Consider the following 8694-nt stretch of genomic DNA (forward strand, 5'->3'; position numbering starts at 1 on the left):
CGGCTCGGCCTTCTTCCCCATGTGTTGATTGGAGATGAGGCTTTTCCGCTGCTGGACAACCTGCTGCGTCCATTCCCTGGACGCCAGATCACACGCGAGAGGAGGGTGTTCAACTACCGCCTCAGCCGGGCCAGGTTGGTGGTTGAATGTGCGTTTGGCATCCTCTCATCTCAGTGGAGAATGTTCCGGCGTGTCATCACCACCAGCCCGGAGGTAGCAGAGTTGTGTGTGAAGGCCACCTGTGTGTTGCACAACTTCCTCCGCAGGAAGACGATAGGAAGGACATCACGCACACCTATCGCAGAGTCCACGGATGAAGCTCCAGCTAATCCAACCCTGCGTGATGCACCGAGGATGGGCTCCAACAACGCCACACGCAGATCCATCCAACTTCGGGAGATCTTCTGCAGCTATTTCAATGAGGAGGGTGCAGTGCCATGGCAGCAGAATGTGGTGTAGGGTCACCATGGCTCTTTTAAGAGCCTCCAAACCAAAAGCTCTTTTAAGAGCTACCCATATTTTCTTTAAAAAGCAAATATTCCAAATGAGCCATTTTAAAAACAAACATTCCTAATAAACATGTTTCTTAAATTGATATTATGCATTGCTAACAACCTTTTTCCTTCAGCCCTGTTTTTACTGATAAACCACTCATGATTTCAACAGGTTTTCACATGAACAATTATACAGAAGACAGCACATTATACATCGACATACATGAAGCTTCTGTATCTTCCGTATGTTGTAACTGACAAACGACATGAACAAGTGAAGACACAGTATAGCCATAACATACTTAAAAATAACTTTTATTTATAATAATGTATATGTAATATTGTGAGTGAAGTGTGTGCAGTGATGAGTGTAAAACATGTAGTGTGGATCAGTATGGCTGTAAATAACAAAAAAAAGTGATTAATCAGTCTTCCTCCTGCTCTGCTTCAAAAAATGCCTTATGAATGGCAAATTTCAGCCTTAACTTCTTTGCCATGGACATCCTTCGCAATGAAGGCAAGAGGCCCCGGAGAAACAACTCGTCCTCGTCCTCGTCCTCCTCCACCACTGGACGAGGTTGAGGTAGTGGCATGGAGAGAACAGGAGCGATGGCTGACAGCAACCCTTTCTCAAAGGCGGACATCTCCCTTCCCCTTCTCCTTTTTCCCCGGCCCTCAACATTATCCTCCTCCTCTCCTGTCTGCCCTGCCTCAGCTTGCTGGCTGCTGGCTGGCTGAGTCTCACTAAGGCTTTCGTCTAGCTGGCTTTGGCTCTCATCCTCTGGCACCTGGCTGGGGTCAGGAGTAGTACAGGGGGGTGGAGGCAGGGTTTGCCTGGGGGATATTGCTGGACGTCTCACGGTCAATGAGAAATGGGGTTAAAAAACCCATCACTGCGACCCTGCCCCGCTTCTTTTTGCCTCCTTCTCCCTAGCTTTCTCCTTCCGGAACCTGTCCCTCAGAGACTTCCACCTTGTCCTGCACAATTCCTCTAATGAAATGAAATAATAAAGTTAATTTGTTGAACTACTTGAAGAATTGACTAAATTATTCCTACATTAATGAAAAGCAAATCCCTTTATCACTGTCATTTGCATAAAAGGTTTTACATTTATGACATTAATGTCTATGGTGCTATTTTATGCTACATTCCATGCTGGCTAAATATACTGTCTATGCCTGCAAGCTGTCCATTCAATGTTAAAATTAAGTACACTGGATATATCAAATCAAGTTTTATTTATATAGCACATTTATAAACATTTATAAACGATTTTTGGTCGAGCCAAAGTGCTGTACATATAATAAAACTAGCCTACAGTAGAGACACGTTACAGCTAATACAACAGCACAGTTTGTTCAGAATATCATATATAATATAAACTCCCCAAACTGGCAAAAACCTACCAGTTCCACCCACTGTCTCTGCCACCTCCCTCCATGCCTGGCTCCTCCGGTTTGTATCCCGGTAAATGAACAGAGACTGATCATATAACACCGGGTGATTCACTACCGCTATAATTAATTTCTCCTCCATTTTTTGGAATATGAGGAAAAGACCTGCGTAGTCTCTCCCAGCATACACGCGGTTTGATTGGCTAGCGCAGATTTGCTTGAACGGGATTTCATTGGCTGACGCCTCCATCGAGGCGTCAAAAGTTGAACATTGCTCAACTTTTGACGCCAGCTACGCCAGCAACACTCCACGTCGCTGCCCAAAATGCAGTTCGGCATAGTTTGGCAGATGCGGAAGCCAGCCTTTCTGACGACCAGGTTCTGATGTGCACAAATTCACTAAAACGTGCTAATTTCCTTGTCAGACATATAAATTATGTGAGGTTTAATTAATCAGTTAACGTGATTTTGCCTCTTACCGGGTGATTCAACCAGGTAGCAGAAGATATCAGGGAATGAAACTTCAGGCCATTCGTCTACTCTTTAATAAGATATGGACAATAATCCGATCCTATTAAATTAATTTTTTAAGGTATCTATCACTGTCAATGGGCTGCAATGAATCAATGTATGACATGTTTGTTTAACATTTAAAATCCGCGCGCTTACAGTGCTCTGGGCGAGCCGGGAAAGGATTGTTTTTCCCCTCGAAATGCCCCGCCCCCAACTGTGACGCGACGCCGACTGTATGTTAGGCTACCTGTTAGCCAATAAGACACGTTTATTTCCATGCAACTCTCTGGTTGGTCTGGTGTCTTGCCTCTGTTGCATTCACTGAACACGGGAAATTACACTTCTGCCGTCCTCTCATGATGAGGTTCAGGTAAAGCACGGTTAATGTATTATATTATTGAGGGAGAATTGTCCGAGGCTACAGAAAAAACATTCGGGGCTTTGGTCCTGTATAATAACGTCATATTAAATGCAGTCATTTGGTCTTTAGCAACAGCTTGTGAGAGCAGTGCATTTATCGGTGTTCAATTTAATGCTGCCAGTTTGTTGACGGACTGTGTATTGATGGGACTTTTCATGCTCCCTAAATGTTTCCCCTGCCTTTCGCCAGTTCTTAAATCCTCCTTTCACAAAACTCCCTTCCCTGATCTTGTCTGCACTGACAAGCTTATTTTCTATAGCAGAGCAACAGAAGAAGCACACCGCATTATCACTTTCTCTTATTATTTAGTGAAGCTTTTTATTAACTGCTTATGTAACAGCCTAGTGAGGCCTGTTAACATCACATTTATATTAAAATATTCGGATTCCCGGCCACACCAATACAGCGAGAAGGACAGCACAATAGGTGTAAAATGGTTTATTTGTACAAAGTTACTTTAAAAACACTCCTTTGATAAATACTTAAAATAACGTAAGGTTAAAATAATGTTAAATAAATATAAACCAGTTACTTAAGAATTACAGTTCTAGCAGGGGTTGATAAAATCCTGAAAGTCCTGTCCGCTTGGAAGCGAACTCAACTCCGGGTTTTTGCCAGGCAGAAGTGCAAGGTTCAAGTTCCTTCCAGGAAATCCAGTGCCAGGATTTCCACGTTGCCGGCCCGCCGCACTCTGTCCGTCAGCCTCTGGTCGCGGAGCCCTCGGTAAACAACAAAAGGAGACTCAGGGGAGGGGACAACAATGTAAATTTCGTGACGTAAAACTAGACGCCCAAAAGCAGGAGAAATAGCCACTTCCCTTTATCTGGAGTTTATTTCAGCGTTGAATCCGATGGTTAGAGGAGGGTCCGGTCCGATCTGCGGCGAGGTAAGGAGGAGCAGGAGGGATCCGATCCGGTCCGATTTGCTGCGAGGTGAGGAGGAGCAGGAGCAGTGGCGTAGCCAGGAATTATTGTGTGGGTGGGCCTGGAGAAATGTAGGTGGGCCAGGGGGAGACATATTAAGCGTGGGGTCTGAGCTGAAACTTCATTAATGATTTTAATGATTTTTTTAATGCACTAATATAACATAAACATAAATTAGCAGTGAAAACAAAAAACATAGGCACGGCGGCCTAAGAATGTGTGTAAAACTGACATCCACATAGGGATGGGTATCGTTAAGGCTTTAACGGTACTACTGCTTTTATCGATAGCGCTTTATGCTCCAGGTTCAGTACCAACCACATCATAAAGTACGCGGACGATACAACCAGTGGCGGCGGGTCATTAGGGGCAGGTGGGGCACAGCCCCACCTAGTGTCAGAAGAAAGTATTACAAATAATGATTACAAAAAAATACTAAAAAAAAAATAAAAAAACATATAAAATATATTTTAAGGTCATGTTTAATAATCTGATTCGTCTGTACATTTCTGTTTTAGTCTGTGTTCTTCTCATTAGTGTCTAGAGTGCCGTTTTGAGCTGTTTAGAGCCATGTGGGACAAAACCCGATCCTGCCCCTCCCTCTCACAGTCTAAGTGAACGGTGATTGTAAAAACTACACTGCGCATGCTCAGAGTATTTTTCTATTTAATGTGTGTGGCAAAAAAATAATGACCGTAGGGGCATAGTGCTCCCATCCCCACCATACGTCATCTCACATAATTCAGAATTGATTGGCTGTAAGTACTCACGTGTGCAGTGCTGCGAAACATCACGTGTAGTTTGAAGAGGAGACGAGAGAGCAGCATATAGCTAACATCACCAGCGATTAAAAGAAGTAAAAAACTGAAAGAAAATGAATGAAGTTGTCCATTTACTGGAGCACACATTTGAGACACTTAGTCTCGGAGAGAAATTGGAGGTAAAGCGCCTGGGTGCCCACCATCCACCGGATTTCCAAATGGTCCAGACTGCGGGCAAAGTTAAACGTGGGTTTAACGCTGAGTGGTTTGCTAAAAAGAAATGGCTAACGGCGAGCATCCAGAAGAATTCCCTCTTTTGCTTTCCTTGCCTGCTTTTTGGTGAAGATCAAGGTACTTGGTCGAGGACAGGTTACGAGGACTTAAAGCATCTTTCGGAGAGGACAATGAAGCATGAGAGCAGCAACAGTCATTTGGAAAATGCCGTAAAATTGGGATTACTTGGAAGGGTGAATGTTGCAGCTCAGATTGACAGCGCCTACAGACGCGGCATTGATTCTCATAATAGGAAGGTGGAAGAAAACAGGTACGTGCTTGGTCGGATCATCACCTGTATTAAACTGTGTGGGAAATGTGAGACAGCACTGCGGGGCCACAACGAGTCGGCGGACTCTCTGAATCCAGGGATATTCAGGTCAATTTTCGAGACAATGTGTGAGGGCGATTCCAGGCTTCAACGGCACTACGAAGCTCAACTTGTTTTCAAAGGGACATCAAGCACCATACAGAATGAACTCTTGGACTGCATGTATGATGTGTACAGGGAGGAAATAGCCAAGCAAGTGGACAACACATCATTTGTTGCCGTTCAGGCCGACGAGACAACCGATGTCTCCTGTAAATCGCAAATGGTGATTGTGCTGCGATACATTATGCCTGACCTCACAGTTACAGAGCGTTTTTTGGAGTTTGTGGAAGTAAAGGATAAAACTGGTGTAGGTCTCTCTAACAGCATCAAGGCTGTTCTGGAACCCCTGAAGCTGAAAGAAAAGCTAATCGCTCAGACCTATGACGGGGCGGCCGTCATGAGCGGTAACGTGCGCGGGGTACAGACGGTGATGAAGGAGACGTACCCAAACGCTCAGTTTGTTCACTGCTACGCCCACCAACTGAACCTGACCCTGCAGCAACTGTGTTCAGCAAGGATGAGCATCCTGAAGGTGTTTTTTGCAGATCTAACTGCTTTTTCCACTTTTTTCTCCGGTGCTCCAAAACGTGTTGCAGCTCTTGCAGAGGCAACACAGAGACGCATCCCACGGCCACCGTGGTGAGATGGAACTTTAAAAGCAGAACTGTGAACGCGGTTTGGGAGACCCGAGATGCACTACTTCAGTGTATGAAGCATATACGCGCACAACCAGGATGGGATGCGGTCACCATAAGTGAGGCATACGGCCTGTCAAAGAAACTGCGGGACCGAGCATTTATGCAGCTCCTGGAGTTTTTTTCGTTGCTTATGCCAGAAGTGGATGTTCTATACAACACTCTGCAAAAACGAAGCATCGATGCACCTGGGATCAACAGCGCGCTCTGCCGTTTCAAGGAACATGTTCAGAAAATGAGGCAGAAAACTGATGCATTGGCCGCCACTGCTCATGATGGAACAGACGAGCCAGGCCGACGAGTCAGCAGCACAGCGCCGGTGATGAAGGAGGCTTGTGACACAGTCATCTCACAGGTGGAACAGAGGTTCTCACAGTGACCATTTGATCGCTGCAAAGCTTGTTGACAGCTCATTCTTCCCACAGCATCTCCTGTCATTTCCTACACCTGAGCTTGACTGCGCCGTGAAACTGTGGCCTGCGTTGGGAAACAAGGAGAAGTTGAAGTCTGAGCTGACCACGCTCTACCGCCACAGTGAGCTTCACACTGGAAACACTGCCCTGTCTCTGTTGAAATCCATTCACGATAACAACTTGGAGGAAACGTTTGCTGAGACTGTTATTTTGGTCAAAATAATAGTGACAACTCCGATGACGACATCCGAGTCAGAGAAGAACTTTTCCACCCTCAAAAGGATAAAGACTTTCACTCGCAACACCATGGGACAGCCGCGACTTAACGCATTGGCCATGCTTTCAATTGAAAGCCAGTTGATCCAGCAACTACAGGACTTCATCCCCAAAGTGATAGACACATTCTGTCAGAGGAAGGACCGCCGTGCCGCTTTTCTTTTCAAGTGAGCCTTCAGCTTTGGTAAGTTCATTTATGTCATATATTTTGTTGATCTTCTGTGTTTTGCCTCTGCTGGATCGATTGATATTGTGACCTCGATGATGAGTGTCTGTGTTTTCCTTATATTTACAGTCTATGGTGTTTTAATGCTAAAGCATTACGGTTGTTGTTATTGTTAAGAATTACTTTGTGATGGTGACCTTTACTCCATGTATGAAGGTGCATTACTATGACATCCCCACGCTGTGTACGTAAATGTATGCGCTCACAGTGTTGCTCCTGTGGTCTTCAGTATGTAATTTGACACTCCCACTCTCTCTCTCTCCCTCCCCCCCCTCTCTCTGTCCCCCCTCTCTCTCTCCTCCCTCTCTCTGTCCCCCCCCTCTCTCTCTCTCTCTCTCTCCCCCGACCTCTTTCTGCCCCCCCAGTTTTGTACACCTAGAAACGCCACTGGATACAACAGTGGTGGGACTCATCAGGGACAACAACGAACAGGCCTACAGGGAGGAGGTGAAACATCTGACAGACTGGTGTAACACCAACAACCTGATCGTGAATGTCGATAAAACAAAAGAGATCATTGTCGACTTCAGGAACAAAAAGCACTGTCACCCACCACTCCACATCAACGGCACAGCAGTGAAGACTACAGACAGCACCAAGTTCCTGGGGGTGCATATCACAAGCAGTCTGACCTGGTCCACTCTTCCTGCACAGCTCCCCCCTCCCATCCTCACCACGTTCTACAGAGGAACCATAGAGAGCGTGCTGACATCTCCATCTGGTCGAGAGACTGCAACGCCAAAGACTGGAAGTGGTTAGGACAGCAGAGAAGATCATCGGAGTTTCTCTCCCTCCCATCAGAGACACCGCTCAGAAACGCTGCCTGACAAAAGCCCAGAACATTTTGAAAGACCCCACTCATCCTCACCATGCTCTGTTCTCCCTGCTGCACTCCGGCAAGAGGTTCCGCAGCATTAAGAGCAAAACAGCCAGATTCTGCAATAGCTTTTTCCCCATGCCATCAGACTGCTGAACAGCAAGTAGACCAGTAACATAAAGATTACATTACGCTGTGTAAAGAGCACATATTTGTTATATAGTATGTCTATTTTATTTATATGTATAGTAAGTCTTTATATTTTAAACGCACACTTTATCTTTAATTTTATCAGCACCACGTCACTATTATTTATTTATATGTACAATTTTAGCAAGTTTTTATATTGTCCTGTTCCTGTAAGCCAGTACAACGAAATTTCGTTTTAATAGTACACTCTGTGTCTTGTTGAAATGGCAATAAAGTATGTCTATGTCTATGTCTTATCGATCCGGTCCTTTAACATTACTTTTATCGGTTCTTTTGGAGAAAAAAAATAAGGTAAACTAACTAAACAAATTGTGAACAAAACTAACATTGCTTTTTATTTCAATTAAATACATAATATTTCACATCAAAAGAAACAACAATGTTTTAACAAATTGTATTAAATAATGTGATGACAGAATTGTAAACAGAATAGCTGAAACTTTAACAAACTAAAAAAACTCAGTTACCTCTAATCATTAACCCATGTTTGTATAATGTGGTTAACTCCGTGTGTTGCTGCTAGCATACATAACACCTGACGTGGAAACGTTACTCGTGGATGGGGCTACAGAGCTGCTAGAAAGACGGTCGAACCCGGTGCATTCCTCCGTCTGGATGTGGAGCACTTTTGCTAAATGTTTAGACAAATTGCTCGTGTTACCGCCCTTACATGCTAAACACTTATTCCACTTTTGGTAACGAGCATTGTCCACATCGACACGGCTATAGTTTAACCACACCTCGGAGCGCGTTCTCTCCGCCATCTCCTCCGTGCGTGTGTGTGTGTGTGTGTTGCTGCATGTAGCAGCTGCGTGTGTGTAAACTGCCCCGCCCCCTCGCACACAGACGGGGGAGAGATCTCTTAAACGGAGTTGGCGACACTTAAACTGCAATGTAATGTTTG

The sequence above is a fragment of the Gymnodraco acuticeps genome, unplaced genomic scaffold (assembly GCF_902827175.1).
Source record: "Gymnodraco acuticeps unplaced genomic scaffold, fGymAcu1.1, whole genome shotgun sequence".
NCBI classification, from domain to species: Eukaryota; Metazoa; Chordata; class Actinopteri; order Perciformes; family Bathydraconidae; genus Gymnodraco; species Gymnodraco acuticeps.